This window comes from Phalacrocorax carbo, chromosome 1, assembly GCF_963921805.1.
Source record: "Phalacrocorax carbo chromosome 1, bPhaCar2.1, whole genome shotgun sequence".
In the NCBI taxonomy this organism is placed as follows: domain Eukaryota; kingdom Metazoa; phylum Chordata; class Aves; order Suliformes; family Phalacrocoracidae; genus Phalacrocorax; species Phalacrocorax carbo.
In genome coordinates this window covers 146376355-146397913 of record NC_087513.1, presented here as the reverse complement: position 1 = coordinate 146397913, position 21559 = coordinate 146376355, and the positions used below count along the sequence as shown (strand labels likewise).

Sequence of the window (21559 nt, the reverse complement as noted above, 5' to 3'; positions counted from 1 at the left end):
CATTACATTTTTATAACCTGAAAATGATATCATTTTGAAAGGCAGAAATAAATAGAAATTACTTAAATTAAATTAGATATTTTTCCATGGGGTATGATTTAAATGAGACACATGCTATGTTTAATATGGTCTGCAATCTTCCGGCATTTTAGAAAAAAGAAAATTATTTATTTTAAAGGTAGATATTTTATACCCAATGAAATTTATTTTGCATACCAGTGTATCTTCTGTATTAGATTGCTATAAAGAATTTAAAGGTCTTTTTCATTCTTGACTCAGGCGCATAACTTTTCTTCATGCTGAGGGACTGCCTCTCGCACAGACAGTGACACAGGAGAGAATAGGCCATTCTCTGTGGAAATCTAGCAGCCAAATAATTCACAAATAGCTCTCACTTATTATTTACTGGCACAATCAAGCATAACTGCCCTAAATGAACAAACAGTTTGTCAAATAAAAAAAAAAAACAGGGGAGCGGGGTTAAAGAATCCCATGATTATGATTTACACAACAGATAAAAATCTCCCCAGAAAAGTCATAGAGACCTGCCAAGTAAATTTCTTGCTTTGCAATGATCCTTTAAGACACTTTAATATGCTCTTGCTAGGATCTCCTCTGGCCCTGGTGTTGCACATACCCAGGGAGGTCTGTGTTAGTTCATACCCAGGCAGGTGATGGCTGCTGGCGGTGCAGGTGCTGTCGAGGGGGCAGCTAGAGCCTGGCTCCCAGCAGCCCTGTGGGACTTCACTTGCCATTCGCATCTTCCTTTTTCTTCCTTCCTCCAGGATCGTTAGAGAGAAAAGAGGAAAAACAGACACAGAGCCTCTATCACAGGCATCTTCCCCCACTTGGCCCCAGATATCCATGATATAGGCTCTCCATGTTTCCCAAGAGACCTTGTCCAAGAGCTTCTGTTACCACTTGCCATCTTGCTTGCCCAACCTGCCCTTTCCCCATTCTTCAAAACCACCCTGACCCCACCGAGGTGCTAGGAGTCCTCCCTGGGACCCCCATCTCCCACGAGTCTCTTCCAGCTGACCCCAACCTCAGGGCCACACAGTGGGAGACAAGTCCCGCTGGCTTGCAGTGTCACGACTGAAGCCTGGCAGAGGCTACACCACCCACTGCCAAAAGGTTGACGTGGCCCCCATTGTTGGAAGGGGACAAACCCTCTTCCTGCTGTGCAGGAGAAAGAGCCGTGGTGGGGGGCCAGCCAGTTGTCTTGTTTTGCAGCCCCACGGACACCAGCGTATGCCTTTTGCTGGCACGTGGTGGGACGTAGCCCAGCCGGGCAATGGTGGCGGGCCGGCACTACCACCCACACAGCCAGAGCTGCCCCTCTGCTACCAGCCCTGGCACAGGGCAGCCACGCCATCCACTGGACACAGGGGATTTCTGCCTGCACCTTGAGTCTTCTCCATTCAGTTCCCCACAATAACCATCACTCTTCCCTGATAACAATGCCCTCAAATACTGATTTCCTGAAGCCACTTCTTTTAAGGTCATGATGTCCCTTTTTCTAAAACTTAATAAGCTTGATACTGACCATGTGGAGTTAGAGTAAGTTTGTAAATATTTGTATCTTCAGTATTAGTCCTTTGATAGCAGACACTAGGACAATATTTCCCACATTAAAAGGGCTCTTGTGGAGAGTTTAGAAACTCTGGCCGGGCAAAAATAGTTGCCTGAAGGAAGAGGAAAAACCTTGGAGAATTACCAGACTCTTTTTTTAAATTTTGAGACAAATGGACTTTTCAAACTTTGCCCTTAAAAGAGATCTGGTCATGACCTACTATAAATCTCATATGGCCATTTAAAACCTCACAGTGCTCTGGTTAAACAGCATCGCACCAGACAAAACCTCCAGGGCATGGGGACTTTGCTGCGGTTTTTCCCTTTCAAGCTTGTATATTGTCTCCATAACATATTGCCAGTGTTCACAGGACCAAATGAGACTGTGGCCTTTCTTTAATGTACTCAGAGCTCTTGTGTCGAGAGCCTGTGAGGTCAACAGGAAAACATGGAATGAAATCTCAACTGAGTGTCGGTCTTTCCCAGGCTTCCTGGCAATTTCCAACTTCTCACTCTATTGTTTTCACTTAATAAGATAGAGCTTGTCCTCTGCTCAATAAAAAAAAAAAAAAAAAACCAAAAACTAAAAGAGCTAAGACTCAGAAAATGAACAGTTTTGTAAAAGCCTGGCAGATTCCCAGTCTGCTGAACCTAATAACAAGCACATTCATTTTCCAGTTTGAAACTTTTTGGTGCAAACCCCTCATGCAGACACCTCCCAGGACTTGCAGAAAGAGGTACAGGATACAGAAATGAGAGTGCAGGCTTCCAACATGAAAGCTGTAGCCTCTGTTTTTGAAGTAGGGATGCTGAAAGGTGGAGCTCTCAGAAGAACCTAATATGGGGCTCCTCCAGCTGTTGGATCACCCTCAGCTTTCCTCTTCCTCCTCCTGCTGGAGGGATTCACAGCACAGCACACCTCTCTGTTTACATTGAAGAGGAAAACAAGAACTGCAAAGCCCATTGTGCAAACCCAGAGAACAGTTTGAGAAGACAGCAAAACCTAAACACTCCTCTGAGATTATCACTCTCTAATTGATACAGAGATGTACCGTGACCTCTGGTTCAGCTTCTCTTTTTATACCGTTTTCTGTATTAGCATGTTACCAGCTTGTCAGTTGCCACCAATTTTTAACCTCAGACTGCTGATATCTTCTGAGTATTGTGTAAAAATGTATGTATTTTCCTAAATAGTTATAAGGGATTTAATGCTGGTGAAAAGCTCCAGGTTGACACCTGATGATCAAGGAATTTCTCCCTTGTGTTGCAAGGATATCTGCCCCCCTCCTGGAGCTGTGCATTATCGCCATGTGTATTCTTTATCCATGCAGACAAAGGGCACTGTGAAAGCAGCCAAGTTCCTTAGCATTCAATGTAGTTAGCTAATCTGAGCCAACATCACATTATTTTCTAAGAAATGTGGTTTATTCTTTTCTTCCATTTGGTCAAAACATAGCATTAACCATTTATTAGTATTATAAGAGCCATGACAAATTTCTGTCATTGGCCACTGTACATTGCTGCCTTCCTCTGAATGTGTAAGATCTCCCAGGTTGATTAGACCAGGCAATTACCACAGAGTTGCCCTACCCAAATATTAGGGTTGTTTTTATGGCCAAAAGTCTGGTGTCACTGTGGAGCAGCAGTAAATTGGACATAGAGCTTGAATTGCTCATATGTCAGTAATTTACCACATCAGCCTTTTAAATATGTTACAGCGAACTCTATGAATACACTCTCTGGTTAAATGAGGGAATGTATGGCAAATGAATTCCCACTGCCCCACGTAGAGAAGACATCCTACAGTGTCACAACACATTCCTTGGCTGCTTTGGAGTTGAGCTCCACAGGGATATCATGCACCGGTGTTCAGCTGTTGAACTGGGAGGTTAGCTTGAAACGACCAGTAACAGCAAACTCCATAACTGCATGGACCTGCCAGTCACTTCTCCAGTTAATCCAAGAGCTGTAAGGATGAAGTGGTGAAACATGTCAGTAGCCTGGCCAAGGTAAAAAGGGAGATCGTGGAGGGCAGGTAAAATCTGGAAGGAGAAAAGATGAGCTTCTGTTAAGTTAAGAAATTCTGCACTACTTTTTATTAAGGCCATACCACACCTGAAAGAATAGGGTTTATGATACTGTTTTCAGGTTGTGATAGGCTGCAGTTTGATTGAGTCAAAGCTTAGCCTGTGAAAATGTTTAGGGTGTTCAAATGCACTTTCTGCACCTGTGCTGAAAAAATAATTATCCCCAAAAGTTGCACTTTTCTTTTCTTTTAGAAGTGACACCCGGCTCACATGGCAACTACTATTCTAAAATTAACAACATATGTTTCCAAAGCTGAGATGTAAACAGGGTTTGCTTAGTTAGGAAACGATTGCCTTAGGTTTGTCTTGCACCTGGTAAAGAGCTTGTTAAAGGTAGCATTGCAATCTTGAGGGGTTTTTTTGTTTGTTTAATTGCTAACTAAGACAGCATTTAAATAGCTTTGTTTTAAACTTGATACCTCTTGTGTGGGGTAAAGTTATTTATTTGGTTGCAGGGCCGCATGGCTGGGAAGTATCTTATTTAAGTTATTTGGTTGACATGACTCATGTTAAAATTGGACTGAATAAGCCATCCCTGTATGCTACAAATAAGCAAACAAATGTAACACACATCACCATATTAGCAGAACCACAAGCTAATTAATGATGGACAACACAGTCATCAAATCAAAGGCACAATCAAGACCTGAACCAATGAATCAGAGCTTTGAGTTATCAAACAAACACATTCAATGTAGAAGGTAATCAACTTTAAATTATAAGCTTGACATGAGATAGAACTACATCCAGTTAGTTCTGCATCAGGAAAAACTGAAGAGAAGCCAACTCGTGTTTCGACCAAGCTCCTCACAAATATTCAACTCAACGCAAGGCATTGAGTAAGGCAGTCAAAGACTATATTCTTCAGTCCTTGCCAGTGGTGCATGGAGGACTGGTGCAGTTACGGTTCAGTCCAGGGAAGTACACCCATCAGAGTGAACTCATTAGCAATGCACAGTTTAGTATTTCCTTCTCATATAATGTGATTATCATGTATGATTAGTCTTCTGCTCTTATCCTCCGCTGGCCATCAAACCCAAATCAGAGGTCACTCTGAAAATCATATGCTGTTGCAGCTTTTAAATAATTGATGCAACATTTATGAAAATACTTTCTGAAGACTTACTAAGTAAGAACTATGAATAACTTTTGGAGCAATTCACCGTCAGTAAATGACAGATTTAAGAATCTGGCATTTGCTGCTAGGCTTGGAAACAATTAATATAGGCCTTTTTCTCTTTTCCTTTCTTTGGCCAAACACCTATGCACTCATGCACATGTGAAATAAAGATGAATCCTTCCCTTAAAGGAAAATAAAGTGTTCAGACTTGTGCCTTCCTCCTAGGGATCTTTATTTCACATGGTTGCTTGTTGCCAGCACAACATAGCGGAAGCTTAGGCCAATGCAATGATAGAGCTTAAAACTGGCATCTCCTGCTTGGTGATCCAGAGATGCAACAATGCTCCCCATCATTTTTGCTGCTTACTTTACTGTATGGATGGAGCCTGGTTTCGTGGATGTGGTCAATACAGCCTGGTATCTAGTTTGGAGGTCCCTGCTGAATATACCGATGGCCTTGCAGGCAGGAACTACAGGCTGAGGCGTGACACACCAGTCTCCTGCACGGTCAGCGTCCCTGTGACTAATGACAACCTTCCCCTGCAGGGAAAACACTTAAAACCTACACCCAGCAGGAGCCACCTCCTCAGGACATGCTAATAACCTCGTCAGCACGTAGCCTTTCCATGCCTTTTCTAATAATAGTCACTACTTCACCCTAAGTTAGGAAGCTAATATGAATCTGTTCACAGCTTGCCCTGATGACTTGTAATCTAGGACCACAGATGGCCTTTGCACTTTTTGTCAGATGAATTCCAATAATTGTTAAACGAAGTTTTCTCAAGTCTACTTCAAATCTGGGCCAATGTATCTCACAGCCCTTATTCCTGTGCCACACACTTGCCACGGTGCTTCAACCTGTAAAATCGGTGATGGCAACCTGAATAATTAGTTGTTGTGTTTGTAGGATATCGGACCTATACGTATTTTGAATTAGCTATACTGCTTTTCTTTGTATCTAGACTCACGCTGTCTAACCCTGGCAAGCACAGAGCAAGTCTGTAAAGTTTTAGTCCATGAGATCATCCCAGTAATTTGTTACTGCAGGCGCTGTCTGTCTAACTTTATTTCCCCATGTTAAATAATTGCAATATTGTTTCTTTAAAACCCTTGACAACAAAAATCAAAACAACCGTAAATAATCCACAGACATATGGAATTGTTTTGAGAAAGAAAGTAAATTGCTGAAACTCCTTAAAAATGGAAATCTACCAAGGAAACCCCAGCAGTCTCTTTGACAATCTGCTCTAAAACTTTTCACTTGCTTTGATGTTGTTTGTAATTTATGCTCCTCAGAGGCTCTTAGATGAAGGAAATCATCTATTTTAATAATGTGAAACCTTCTTCTGGCCACCCGAGATGGGAATTCCTGCTCTGCTTCCTGTGCCTCTCTGACAGGGCCAAAAGGGGAAGGAGTGCTTAAAAATCGCATGGCTGTTAGTGATCAGGGCCGTGGCATCACCTACCATTCCGAAACATCTGCTCAAACGTTACTTATCTCCCACTGATGAGGTTTTGTGTTTAGGAAATCTGTCTTTTTAAGCTCACTCTCCACAGTAGTGTTCTTTCACTGTATTAGTAATTCATAAGGATAGGTTATGTGGTGACGATTATAGTACAAAAGCAATTATTGAAATAGTCCCTTTAATTCAAAATTATTTTAATTACTAGTGATACCTGTCCTTTTTTTTTTTTTTCTCTCATTTCTGTGCTAAGTCTCTTCATGATTCAAAAATTGCTACTAGGCTATCACCTTTGGTAATTGCCATTCTCTGAGCTTAGTGAACAAAGGAAAGATTAAACTGGAGTGTGTCGGGTGGGCAGAATAGGAAATATATGTTCCTGCACGAAAGCTACTTTCCTCCTAATTACCCTGCAATTGCCAGGTTCAAAATCTAATTTATGAGCAGCATAGATAGAATGGCCACATTAGTCCATTATTTCATGATGATCTTTTCTACTCTAGATTTCAGAAAGGAAGGATTTTGCAGCTTGCGGTATATTGGCATTGTCAGCAGCTGCTCTGGGCAGTGATGCTAGACAACTGCACTTGAAAATACTCCCAAAAAAATGTAAAGCAGTCACCTAACAGCAAGGTTTTGTAGAAGGAGGGAGGTGCTATAAAGTACAGTTAAATAAACAAAGCATGACCTGATGGGCTGCCTCAGACACTGCCGGCCACATTTGGAAACAGATCTAGAAATGTTTGAAGGAGAAGGAAGTTTTCCAGCCTGCTGCTCCTGCTGCTGCACCCTCCACCTGCTCTAAGATACACCAAATGCAGCAAATGAACCTAATAATACCCCCAGAGTCCATTTTACTCTGACAAGCATGGAGTAGTCTGCAAAAGGGTGGAGCAGTGGTTAAAGCTGCCAACATGTGATACGCAGCTGGCACATGGTTTCAGCTGTAGTGTTGGTGCCCAAGGCCAAGTCTACACTTCAGTCAAGTCAGGGCAATGACTTATGTAGCCATTTGAGTGAACTTTAAACACACAACAGAGGGACACTAATGGCCAAATGGAGCTCAGGAACAATTCAGTGCCCACATAGTTATCCAGCTTCATGTGTGGGCTTCACACCCCACTGAGCTTTGTGTTCCCAACAGAGCACCATAATTTGTGGCACCTGAGCTAGTTCCACAGGATATCCACAAGATAGCTGAGGTCAGAGGGCACTTCTGGGGATCATCCAGTCCAAACCCTGCTCAGAGCAGGGTTAGCTAAAGCAGTTGCTGAGGGCTGTGTCCAGCTGGGTCTCGAATATCTCCCAGAATGGGGACTTCACATCTTCTCTGGGCAACCTTTCCCAGTGCTTCACCATTCTCACAACAAAAGAATTATTTTGTTATGTTTAAAGGGAACTTCTTTTATTTCAGTTTGTGCCCATTGCATCTTGTCCTCTCACTGGGCATCCCTGAGAAGAGCCTGGCTCTGCCTTCTTTACTGCCTCCAATCTGGTATTTACCCCTCCCAGTTCTCTCAGCCTCTCCTCATGTGAAAGATGCTCCAATTCCTTACTCATCTTCATGGCACTTTGCTGGAATTGCTCCGTGGTTCTCTGGTACTGGGGACCCCGGACCAGGATCCAGTACTTCAGCTGTGTCTCAGCAGGACTGAGTAGAGGGAGAGGATCACCTCCCTCCACCTGCTGGCAACAGTCTTCCTACTGCAGCTTAGGGTGCTCTTGGCTGCCTTTGCCACAAGGGAGCATTGCTAGCTCATGGTAAACTTGGTGTCCATCAGGACCCTCAGGACCTTGTCCGCAAAGCTGCTTTCCAGACAGTTGATCCCCTTTGCTTGTACTGGTGTATGGAGTCTCGCCCAAGTCTTCCCAAGCCTGGGCCACAGAAGTCCAAAAATTATGTCTAATGTTGCAGTGAGGCAACAGATCTTCTGGGCAGAAAATCTGCATAATTTACCTGCTGTACAAGTTTCAGTCACCAGCCCCACAGGCCACAGAAAAACTTGCTCTGCAAGCTCCCTCCCCTCCCACTACCCACAATTCTCCACCATTCTCTTTTTTGCCTCCCCTATGTCCTAGTTCTTCATCCACATTTCTTTTCACCATTGAAACCTTTCCAGTTAAGAGAAATGAATGCTCATGTTTAACTACCATTGCGTTTTGCAGTCAACTTCCCTATAAAGCTGTTCTTGATTCTGGTTGTCTGCAGACCCAGGAAGATAGAAATGCTTTGTTTCACATTTGGGCTGCTTTGGAAGGATTTCTTCACAACTGTGAGGTGACAAAGTTGAGATAGGATTCAGGTACCTTAACACAGACATCAAAAGTCACTTGAGAAGCCTAAGATGTGTAAGACATCTTTGGGACCTGACAGGTTCTAAAGGCAGCTGAGACTGCTGCGATAGAGCACAGGCACTGGACTGTGGCATAGAGGCAAATAAATCCTATCTTTTGGATAGGATTTTTAAATGGATATCTCTATCCATCAAAAAAAAAAAAAAAAGCAAGGTAATGCAAGGGGAAAAGGGAAAGATAAGGGGGAAAGGGAGAGGCAAGGAGAAAGCAAAAAAAAAGGGAAAGAGGAAAGGCCAAGTGCAAAGGCAAAGGGGAAAACTATCTTGCCAGTTCTAGATGTGACTTGCAAGCCTCGGAGTCAAATGTCTGAAAGTTCAGTGCCTCTGAGCTGTACGCAAAGCCCATCAATATCTTTCCTTGTTGCAGTCTAAGTCCATAAGAGAGTGCTTGCCCCTTCCCTGAGAAAGCATTTGGTTATGTTGCTTGGGAGTTTCACTCCTAAGTATTCCCTTTCAGTTCCCTGTGCAAAATGCAAACAGAGTGCTCTTACGAATGGGAGATGCCTGCCCTGTTTTCCAAGGTTTTGTTTTTTATTTGCCCCTGAGGAACTGGCTGGTTTTAATGACTTTTATGATTAATAAAGCTGTCTGAAGGCCTGCTGGGGTCTTCAAGCTAGTTATCAACAAAGTCATCTAGCCCTTTCCCCTGGTGTCTAAGCTAATGGCAAAGACCCAACACTTGATCTTTCTCCCCAAGCTGAGGCTTGTCTAGCAGGGTTTAGTGTCATGTCAGGGTGGTAAAAAATCCTGAAGAGTTACTTTCTTGCTGCACTGACTATGGAAATCCATACTCTCCTGGAAACCTATCTGTCCATCTCATCTGCTCTGCAGAGCTCTTGTGTAGCATCTTCCACTTTCCCCCAGCTGCTTCCCAGCTGCAGGCAGGTGACCTGATACACTTTTAAAGAAATACTGAATGCACATCCTCACAGCTGGGCACTGAACTCCTACCAGCAGCACATGTTGACTCCTACACCTTTAACAGTCTCCCTGCTGGATCACACCACTAGATGTAAATTCATGCCCTGAAGAGGCCCACTGCTTCATGCAGCACATCCTAGACCATGCAGGACCTCAGGCAGGCAGAGGGTATGGTATGAGGTATGAGGTACTGCAGTAAGACCAGAGTGCCAGAAGGGGACTATTTGCCTGGGGGCAGAGAGAGGAACAAGGAAGCAACAGCTCGTTGTGGCACTGGGGGGGAGAAGCAACACTGATGAACAATATTCCCAGTTCCATCTCCCCACTGTCATCTGTTTTTCCCTTCTGCCTCCCTGTGAGAGGCAGGGAGAACAAAAAAAATATTGAAGAATAGGCAAAGGCATCTAAATGTGTCTTAGTGCAAGCTAATATGAAAAGAAACCTAAAAATATGCAAGGCAGTGAATGAACAGCAAAACATATGAGATATGGATTGAAAAGTATATTGGAAGATATAAGTTTAACTACATCAGAACACAGAATGGTGTAAGACCGATTTTTTTTTATTAAAATGTCACACACTTCTAGTGCTTTTCCTACTAGTTGGTAGCACATTTCACAGAAATAAGGGATTGATAACATCCTGCAGAAGGGTGCAGCTGGGGAGCCACTGAGTCCAGACACATTGGTACCATGTTCTAGATGAATAAAGCAAATAAAATTATATTTGCTCTGTAATTTATTTCTGCCTCCCATCATCATCTGTGCGTGCATGAACAAACCTCAAGTTCACTTTCCAGGGATGACATCTAACAAAAGGATGCAATTCACATTTGATTTTTCCTTTGAATTGTAAAGGACAATTTATATAACTCGTTCTTAACATAGATGTATATATTTGTGCTTATCATTCTTATTCTTTGTTTTTCACAGGCCACCTTAATACATTATAACTGAGGAAGGCACAGCAAAGGTTACTAGGGAGGGCTGCTCTCTATTTTAAAATCCTTCATCAAGTGCCTGCACACTGTGTTACTGGGTTACAGTGGGTCAGATCCTGATACCCTCCCTCGGCAGAGCATTCCTGCTCTTCATGAGAACTTCTGGGTGCTTCAATCCAAGCTGTAAAGTGCGACGCAACTAAGCCAGAATAAGGGGTCAAGAATCTGAGCCTGGTCAGAATGGGAGGTTTTTACCTGGTGGCTTAGACCCCTGCACCACAGGCAAATATTCAGCAGCTGAAAATTGGTTTTAAACATCCTTTATTTTGAGCTGGTATGTCAATAATAGGTAAACAGCATATCCTGGGCAACTCTTTCTAAAATCATATTAAAATAGTTTTGCATGTTGCTGGAAAACAGGCTGTACTTACATCAGAAAGGAGAACAGAAGAACCTTTAACAAGTCTTAAAATAATCTCAAACTAACTAGCTTTTAACATCCTCTCTGCTACAATTCTGGGCTTTATTAGCTGTTCTGCTTGCCATTCCCGAGTCTGCCTAATGTCTTCTGTAGAACAACTATGCATTTTCTCCAGGCATTTGTCATTTCTTGAAACATATAAAGGAGAGCACTTGGATTGAACTAACAGACCATCTAAATGCTGCTCTGCATACGAGTGATATATACTGACAAGGAGTAGAAGTCAAATTTTCTTTATATGGTTCTTTATGGTGAGCAAACCTCCTTAAAACAAGCTCCTTCTTAAGGCAGCATATTGATTAGAGCTGACGGGCCAAAAAGACCTTTGGGAGACAACAGAATATGGCTTGAGTCAAAGAGTAACACTAAAGCTGGCAGCAGCAACATTAAGAGTCAGTAAAACCTGAGAGAGTTTGTCTCGCGCTGAAATTTATTGCACCCATTTGGACAGCCATTATGGTAGTTAGCAATTTTATCTGCACAAGTTCATCTGTATTTGGACTCTCAGAGCTTAGCGAGAGGTCTTGCAAGGCAGAACCATACCCAGGGCCCTGCTGACTGAGGCAAAAGACTACCATGCTGAAGCAAGGCACAACTGTGTCTGAAAACTATAAAACACTGTCCGTTTAGATAGCTAGCCACAACATGAGTTACGTTAACAGTAACTCTGAAATAAGGTGATGGTAGGCCAAAGCAGACGAGGATTTTCCTCGTGTGCACTGGAGTGGTTGTCTTCTGTGGCTTGATGAAGCTGTCACTCACAAGCAAAAATTGCTTTTTTCTTGGACAGAAGTACAACTATACTTCATGCTTTAGGAAATAAATGAGACAAGAAAAGCAACACCCAGGTTAATTTCCAGGGAATTGGTATTGAATTCTGCTGATGAGACATTTTGAAGAAAGTGGATTAATGCTACTCTGCAGAACATTTTGCGTTGCTCCTTTGCCTAACCTAGTTTCTGAAACTACTGTGACTGATATTCCACATCTTCACTGATGATCTGTTCTAGTGCTTAATTACCTTTACCCTTGCAACATCTCTCCCTGCGAGTTGAAGCCTACCCCACCAAAGACTAAGCCACTGGAATCACATTCAAAATGTTAGTGGAGGATCTATTCCTGACATGGGTAGTACTGATATCTTTTAATCTGGCAGGGGAACAGCTTTTAATAGTGCTGTAATGAAAAAGTGGAGTACTGAATTGGGAGTGGATATAGGTCTTCATATCACATACCACTTCCAGTCTTCAGGAGAAGTGGAGAGAGTTCACTGAACCCTGAGAGGGAAATTATGAAGAGGAGTCTGAAGTAAACCTCCCTTGCTTCCCATCCAGATCAAAATGCACATGGTGTTGGGCATACTAGGCATACTGTTTAAGCAACCGTTAGAATTCTAGATTCCCTCTAGTCTGTAAAGAGAGGTAGGAATCTCCAGAAGGCATTTTTGGGTGATGAAGTTAGGAAGTAGTTAGGTCCCTGTGTAAATTGGGGTCAGAAAAACTATATGCTTATGGACCCGCTTACACCCCACTGGCCAGCTGTATCAAGATCTGACCAAGACGGTTCAATTCCACCTTGATTTAACTCAGCTACTTTATTTTTCAGTCATTTTTAAGCCTTGCACAATAGGTGGAGTCCTGACTGTATGAATCACACTACTTATTTGTTCACAAAGTCAGAAAATTGGCTTGGTTGGGGTCTTTAAGTGACCTCTTGGCAGCTGACTTACAAACAGTCCTTAGTCCTTGTCACTCTTTACACTCTGTATTTCCATTCACCCCTCACTAAATTAGTGCCTTTCTATTTTCATTGACTTAAGTTGTGACTTCCTAATTTCTTATTTTTCTGAAGCACAAGGTTCTCCCCTCCTACTGTCATATATGACATCAAGATTTTGTGAAAATGGGGCACCTACGGAGCTCTCCCTCTCTCTTGAAGAGCCCTCAGTCCGGAAGTTCTTCAGACGGTAGGATTCAGAATGTCGAGTGCTTCTCTGTGACCAAAAGCACTTGTGCAGAGCCTCATGACATCTTTACTTTCACATTAGCCCACTCTAATGAGACCTTATGACAGCTGACCCCTGAGGTCCTATTCCATATCTGGCTTATCATGCAAACCAATGAAATGCGGGCATGTTTTTAACTCGTGTAATGGGAAGTGGAACAGAGCTCATCTGTAGTGATATTTACCTTCTTCAGTGAACCTAAGTAACCTGATCTCCCTTGGGCAAAAGAACTCATGTTGTCTGGAGACTGTTGGCAATTGTGTACAGCAACTCCTGAGGCTGCCAGGAGGAAATTCCTCAGAGTGAGGAGGGGAGGAGAGACAGGTGGAAAAGAGGAAAGATTGGAAAGTAGCAGTATCCAGAAGAATGCACTGGGTTATTACATGGAATCAATGAGTGCCAGAAAGACATCCAAAGCTTCAGTATTATTGGATATGGAAAAACTATGCCTGACCACAGCCACTAGTACCATATATCTACAAGTGTTCAAAGGAGTCCTTTTTCCTTCTCGCAAAGTCTGCCTAGGTTTCTTATCCATTCCCTGGGCCTTTTGATCTAATGTAATGGCTAGATTCCTGGAGGAGAAGAGGAAAGGGCATATCATCCGAGAGAGTCTGAGTAACGCTGCTTCCAGGGTATGGTTGCCATTCTTAGCCACCATGAAGGACAATCTTCACACATTGAGGGCATTAAAGGTCAAAAAAAGTGTGTGTTCTACACTCCCTTTCAGACATGTAATTCAAAGACTGATTCCCACTGAGCAGCAGAAGCTGGCCTCAGCCAGACAACAGAGGGGATCTCAAACAGAAAGTTCCTAACATGACCAAACTGATGAAGAAAAGAAAATAAAACTCCTGGGGCGCATATAGAGGAAAACACACAAAAGCTGTTGCCCTTGGTCTCAGGGGGGAAATCGAAAGCAGCGCTGTCTGACTGAATCTTCTCAACAACTTCATCCACTTACAATTTATTTCTGTTCCCAGACCACCCCTCCCCAAAAAAGTCTCTGTAGAAATGGTTTCCTGATTTCACACTGGAGGCAGGAGGGTGGCTGTTCACGTTCTATTCTCAAAGCTGTTCATCATTCTCCAGGCCATTGGTCCAAGGGCATGTTCCAAGGACAGTATAGGACACATAGCCTGTGCCTGTCACTTTTTCTTTTTAAGTCACCGTACTTGGAGCCATTAAGAGACTAATTATACTACCAAGGTAAAAAGACCCTATCACTCCTCTTCTACTAAAGAGTTAACTTTCCTGGACCAGGGAATCTCTCTGCTCATATTCAGCTGATGCAAGGTCATCGAGAAACACACTGAGGAAGTCAGAGTTGCTTTATTTTTCTTGTGAGCAGGTCAAATAAAACACTGCTGATGCTCCATTTATCTGGAGCGACAAGCAAACACTTGGCAGCAGTGGAAAGCATACACTGGAATCTGGCACCAGGCTCCTAGCACAGCTGTCAGCCTGCTGACTAATCACTTCATCCCCACGCTAATGCTGCTCCAGGTCTATTGGACCCTTTCATCTCAGATACTCTGGCACACGCTTCTCCTGATAGAGCTATTTATACAGAGATGTCACTATTAATTGTTATGTAGCATTTTATTTTAGGAGGGTTTTTTTAGCCAAGCTTTTTTTCAGTGGTTTTCTCTTTCCTACTATATTCCTTCAAGGTGGGAGCTGTGATTCTGCTCCTTCCTGTACCAACCAGGCCTTATCCCCTTGCCAGACTGAATTTTTTGAGGGTTTTTTGTATGTGTGTGTGCATGAGCTTCATAGTTTGTTTTTCTAAAGAGCCTTTCCTACCAATTTGGTTTTCTTCGGTAACTATTCTGGCAATTCAGCTGCAATCACATGGGGCACACCTGACTCTCCGAAGAGACCTGATTTACCTTGGGCTTGCATTATCAGATGATACTTGTAGTCTTGTCAGCACAAACTATTTAAGCAACTCCCAAGGACAGTGTTAAAATATAGGTGGAGTCTATGAACTCTGTTCTTGGCAGCTGTGCTTTATTAGTTGTGCTGTGCAAAGGTGGTGCGGCTAAGGTAATGCAGTGCTTTCACAGAAGCATTATATATTGTGACAAGCCGAACAACCTCCAGGACTCTCACTCATCATGACTCCCATTTCATACCTCATCCATTATAGGAACGAGGTATGAAAACATTTCTCTGTTTCCTAAAGATATTAACAGACTCCTGGGAAATTTTTTACCTGGAGAAAGGGAAGTGACCAGCCTCATTCTTTTGCGGTCGGGCCCAAACAACCAACCACGGCAGGGCTAGCTGCTTTTTTTTGTTAGTGAATGATAGGTTCTGACAATCAGTAACTGTAAAGAACTCAGACAGTTAATTGGTTTCATGCTCTCAGTTAGCAAAGGTACAAAAACATAAATTTGTGTCACTTCCATACAGTGTTTGGAACAAGGGTATCCAAGTGCTTTTTAAAGAATAAGGAAGGATGTCTCCTAACACACTGAAGGTAGGCAAGTTCAGTCACACCCCCGTATGACTAGGATGGTGCCTGGAGCCCTGGAAGGGTTGACTGATTTGGTTATTCAGACTCAACATGGCAGAGCTAAAACTAGAGCAAAGGCTCCTCATACTCACATTTCTATGTTAAGTACAGAACCAGCCTTCGTATTTTAAACCATAGAGGTATCTGGCTGTCCTCAAGCGGGTGCATATTCTAGAGTTTGTGGTATCATCTCCCTTTTCTCAGCATGATTTTGGCCTGAAACGAATGGACAACATCCACATTCATTCTGTAGGCTATCCTTATGGCGCTATTTCTTGGCATTCTACAGTTGCCTTAGAAAATATCCCCATATGTTCTGTTACAACATTGGGATGCGTGATCTGCAAGTACAGATAGACCCCTGCAGTAAGCATGCTTCAGATGCCTTCGTTGAAACAGAGTTTGAAAAATACACAGGAGCAGCAGCAAGAAGTGGGCATTTCCGTTGCCTCTCTGATTCATTCACAGTTACCGACACAAGAATTCCCTACTGTGTGCATGGGAGACGTGCAATCTCTTTGGTGCCAGGCAGCAGAGATAATTACACAGATCTTGGCACAATGTTCTCAGTTTGTGCTTTGAGGAAGCACCATGTGGAATTTGCTCCTCACAACAAAGGGATAAAGAGTTTTCCATAAAAGACCTTTGCTGGTTTTTAGGTTGGCTTCAAGGGAAGAAGGAAGTGGTGTTTCAGATACTTTAATATGGAATAAAAATAGAGACTCTGCCAGCAGAGCTCCTTTAAACCGTGGAATATGTTTTCATCACTGAGTTTGAAATATCATTTCAGAGTCTTGGTCAGATTTACTGTTTGATTTAAATCAGTGTAGCCTAATTGAAGTCAATGGAGCTATGACAGTTTATGTCAGCCAAGGGACCGGTGTCTGTTTCAGAGTATTGTTTTCCCACAATTGGCCTTGATCTTCCAGACAGTGATAGATTTTCTGGATATTTCAAATATGCAAGCATTCATACAGCCTTTCTTAGGATTTTCTTGAACGTTTGTGACATCTACAAATTCAGATCACCTTCTCCATGTTTACCTCTCAACGTTGACAATGTGACCCCTGACAGTGGCATTTGTTTATTCAAGGCAGCTCTTCACACTAATTGTTGCATTACTCTTTCCTATGGGGAATCAGGGCCACTTGGTAGTTGCACAATGCTTGATGGACACTACCGTAGGGTGAGCTTTAGAAGAAAAATAGTTTAGATGATCACAGCTATGTAGATGACACTGGCTAAATATTGTCCCATCTCCACACATGAAAACAAATACAACAGGTAGTGTCTGATAGTGTTACTGAGCTTTTTGATAAGAAGGCTTTGGATACAATTCTTGCAAAGTGAAATTACACAGACTGACTGGACTCCAAAATATGAATCATGAGCATTTGTATAGCCTTTATTGTGCCTGGAAAAGTATTTCAGAGGCTCACTCCAATATGTTTGCTCAGCACGGTCTTTTCTTCAAGGCCTGATTCTCCTTTGCTTTGCATTCTTGATAATCATTCATACCTCTGTAAAGTAGGTATAAAGGAGGGGTTTTTCGCTTTTGAATCCATTTAATATTGTTACCAAATACTTGCAGTTTGGTAAAGAACTGCACCTGGTTTACTTGTACCTTGATCAGGCATCCCTGCTGTCTGCCTTTGAAACACTGAGACTGAATTCCTGCAATGCAGCATATGTTTAGCTGCCCAGGAACTTCTCGTGGCCAGTGCTGAACACCATGATTTATTATCATGGAAAGTAGTGCAGCTGTAAGCAGCAGCTTAATATGAAGCATAGAGTGGGACCCAGTTCCAGCATGATTAACCTCAGGAGGTCTCCTGAGGGCCACTGAGGCAATCTGATTTGGGAATGTCTCTCCACTGACTGAATAGTAAATACCTGCACCTTCCTGCGCAAGTATTTAAACCACCTTGGTGCTGTTCAAAGGCTGGCCATGGCCATGCAGTCTGATGGAGCTAATAACTTGTCCCAGCCCAACTAACCTCTCAGGCTCCTCCAGGGATTGAGATGGCTCCGCCTCTCAACTTGGATCACAAGTTAGTTTGAGTAGGGAAGAAGTATTGATCTCCCTGAATGACTCTGTTTCTGAACCTGCACATCTGAGAAAAATTGAGGCTACAAGGTATCTAGCAGTTTTTCCAAGAAGGGTGACTTGTCCACCAGGCAGTGCAGGAAAATAGGTTGTTGGAGACTTGCAAGGGGTTTAGGTGCCCAAGTCCCATGTAGCCAGGATGATGGGAGATATCTGATCAAAAACTTCAGATGGTGTATTCGTTATTACTGAACTTCTGGCTACTTTACAAGGTATTTACTCTCTCACTTAAGTCAGAGGGTGCATGTTCTGATCAAGGGCTTTAAAGAAAAGTGGTTCTTACTCAAATTGTTTTTTAACTGCTTAAAATAAAAATATTTCTATGATGTAGCAATTAATTCTGGGGCATAAGCCAGTAGCAAAATATGCATGAACATTATGTGCCAGTCATTAAAATGTAAATCGGTCTTATTTTAACTGCTTGATCACATACTGCTTACACGCTTTAGAAAGAACAGTCCAAAATGGAAGTCACCAGTTTAAAATAAAGGTCCTTTTTTAATACGAATGCATGAAGAAACATGTAACTGTTTTCACCCTGGTCACTAAAATATAATGACGATCCTCATTAGAATATACTGTATTTAAAAATGGAAAAAGTAGAAGAGGGACAGGAGACTTCAACGGTATCAGCATAAATGGGAAAATATTGTAATGTTAGATTTTTGTAGTATATTGGCTACCATTAGAGCAGCAAACATAGATTTCCAGATGTTTGTGAAGAGTCCAACAGTTATATTTTATATCTATGGCTGTAGTAACAATTTCTATTCAGCAGCCTAGAAAAACATTTCATGTCACAACAGGAAAGAAATATTACTGTGGGTTTTTTTTCTCCCTCATCCCCTATATAGCAATTCTGGATACTTCAGTCAATGCCAAACAAAAATGATGGTTTAAAAATTAAAACCATAGTCACTAGGGGCAGGACATAAATGTGCAGATGTTTTGTGATGTTGAAGAACTTTTCAGGCAACAGTCAGAAAGCTGTTGTGGAGAGGACTGGAAATCCATCAGAGCCAGACATTGTCAAAAGCATTCCCTAAGCTACACTGTCAGAAAAGACAGTTACCTTTTCATATTCCCTTAAGAAAAAAAAGAAAAGAAATAGAAGAAAAAAAATCAAAACCAGAAATCCTACACACAGTGGCCTTTATATAGGTCTCACTATTTTATTAGCAAGGGATTGACCGTAATCTGTTAATATAAGTGAGCAAGTTACATCTAGAGTTTACTGGGCAACCTGTACAAGTGGAAAACTGCATTGTCCCACAGCAGTGCACAAAACACCGATTTTCCTTCTCTGGGAAGGAAAATTTTTACAAGCTTATAAGCTGTTTCTGTATCAGGCACCTCTGTGCCTTACTGCTGTTATACAAATGGCTGCCTGAAAATCTTGTATTTACCACACCTACCTGGCTAGACAAAGAGACATCATGAATTACAACAAAAACAGCAGAGGGCGAGTTTTTAAAGGCACTCGTTGTAATTGGTGCTTTTAATGCCTGTGCATGATGACAGGCCTCTTGCCTCCCAAGAGCTGGCACGCACTTCTGCGAGCATGCATGTGGCACCAAGCCGTCCTGCCGGAACATGACCTTTTACTGTCTCCTCTTTCTACCGCCTGATAGTTACAAGGATGGAAATAAAGGTCAAAAATATAAATGGATGTCAGTTCCTCCCTCTCCTGTTTATTTTACTTGATTTAATTATTAAGGTGAGATCACAGGTGAGGTTTTCTGCACTGCCTGGCCCCACTGCGCTTCGAAGGGTGCAGAAAGCTCTCCAACAGCAGCACGATTCCCCAGACAACCAGAAACTCTCTGAAGCAAGAAAGCCATGGGCATCTGTGCCACTTCCTAGCAAAAGGCAAAGGGAATGCTACAAGTAAAGGCAATGTGGTGGGAGTATTGGCTTGTGCAAAGACAGGTGGTCCAGCGGGGAAGGGTTGGCATATGTTAGGGGAGGCTGGGATAGGGCTAGGAAATGTGCAGCCGTGGGGAATCGTGGAGTTGAAGTTGCATCTCTGATGGCCTGGCCTGTTTTCAAAACCCCAGAAATTGCCTGTCATATGTTGCTTGTGTCAGGTGTCAGGTACCAGTTTTCCAGAATGAAATGCACCATTAGCAGGTAAAGACAATTCATTAGGTGCAACATAGCAGAACTGTAATTAATTATTAGATATTATTTCCCACAGAATGCATTTCCAAGATCACATTGCTTTAGCCGCAATATTGGACTGATGGAGCATACACAAGGATAATGGTAAACACTGGTGAATGGAGTTGGGAAGAGATGGTTATTAGGGTACCGGTGTGTTTCATGTGGGGTTTATTTAACAGTCTCATTAATGATCTGGAAAAGGAAGTGAATAACCATTTAATTAAGTTTCCATTTGATACTAAATTAGAAGTCGCTGCAGACACCTCCGAGGGCAGAGAAATAAATCAAAAGGAGCTAGAATCATGTGCGGTAAAGAAGAAAATGAGATCTGGTATGAAGAAAAAAAGCAAGCTAATCTCTCTGGAAGCAAATAATCTAAAAGGTAGCTATCAGTGGAGGAATTCTGGAGAAAGCAGTGTTGAAAGAGATGTAGGAGTGTTAATGGACTATATATTCCATCACAGCCCAGGTATATGTTTACAGAAGCAACGCATCAAGGAGCAGGAAGGTAATAGCCCTTCATTGTAGGGCTCTAGTTAGAACCCATCTATAATGCTGCACTCTGTTTTGGGCATCCTGTTATCAGAGAGATATAGACAAATTGGAATGAGTTCAGAAAGAAGCCATAAAAATGATCCCATATCCCTGGAGATAATGACTTATGAAGAAAGATCAGAAGAAGTAAATATGTACGGCCTTGTCTGAAAGATGACTGAAGTAGGGCAGGAAAACAGTCTGCAAATATGTGAAAGCAAAAAGGGAGGAGGATAATTTATCATAGTAACTATTAGCAATAGGATGAAATAATAAGTAACAACAATAAATTTCAAAAGGGCAACTCCAGGTTGAATGTAGGGACAAATTTCTGACAGTGGAATTTGGGTTAGTTTGCAGAGAAGTTTCCCTGGGGTAAAAGTAAAAGCTGCATTCAAGTCATTTAAAATCAAATTGGACAACTCACTAGAAAATGCACCCTGCTATAGGGAACAATCTTCCACTGCCTGGGGAATAAGCTGGATGACTTAATAGGACATTTCACACTCAAGTCTTTATGACTGTGATATTTTTAATATGCGTGGTCAACTATTTCAGGAAAGTATACATTTCTTCTGCTGTCAGGCCTGATAATACAAACACTTGCATGCAAACATAACTTTCAAGAAGGCAAGTAGCTCTGCTGACGTGCAAAAACACAAGCTTGAGCTCTTCAAGTTTTTGCAGGGTCAGAGTCTTACATCTTCCAGTTTTCAGTATCAAGATGGTATATACAGGTAACCACATCGTTTACAGGTAGGTGAAGAAGTGTGCAGAACAAAAGATGGGGTCAGAAGCTCCAGTGAGGATGTATTATTATTGTTATTATTATCGTTATTGCTATTACTACTTATAAATGACTGGTACTGTGGAGTTCAACTCCGTTTCTTAACTGCTCACCTTTTTCATCTCCTGCTTTCACCTCTGTGCAAAGTGTTCATTAGACAGTGTAAGACTGCTTTCGATACTCTGTTTTCTAACATTTGATATTTTTAATACATCCTAAAATGTCTGTTGAATGAGAAAGAGACAGCTGAAGTGAAACCTTGACCCTCCCTCAGATAAAGAAGAGATGGCAAAGGCTATGGATTTAAATGAATATGAGGGTAACCCCATATTTTCCTCCCAGTTTTAATAATGTAATGTTGAACTCAGTTCACCATCCATTAGCAGCAGAGACAAGCTCACAGGCATTCAGATAGGTATGCTCCCTAAACCACCATGGTTTTTACATGTGGCTTTTCTATGTTCTTGTTTTCTTCTCTTCCCTCCCCGCTCCCAAATGGGCTAT

General features: G+C 42.2%; 1 protein-coding gene across 1 annotated transcript in view; it reads left to right on the top strand.

The window, feature by feature from the left end:
* The window catches only part of AFF3 (ALF transcription elongation factor 3), a 280917-nt gene that overhangs the window by 211392 nt on the left and 47966 nt on the right, over positions 1 to 21559 (top strand). The gene's annotated exons all lie outside the window — the stretch shown is intronic.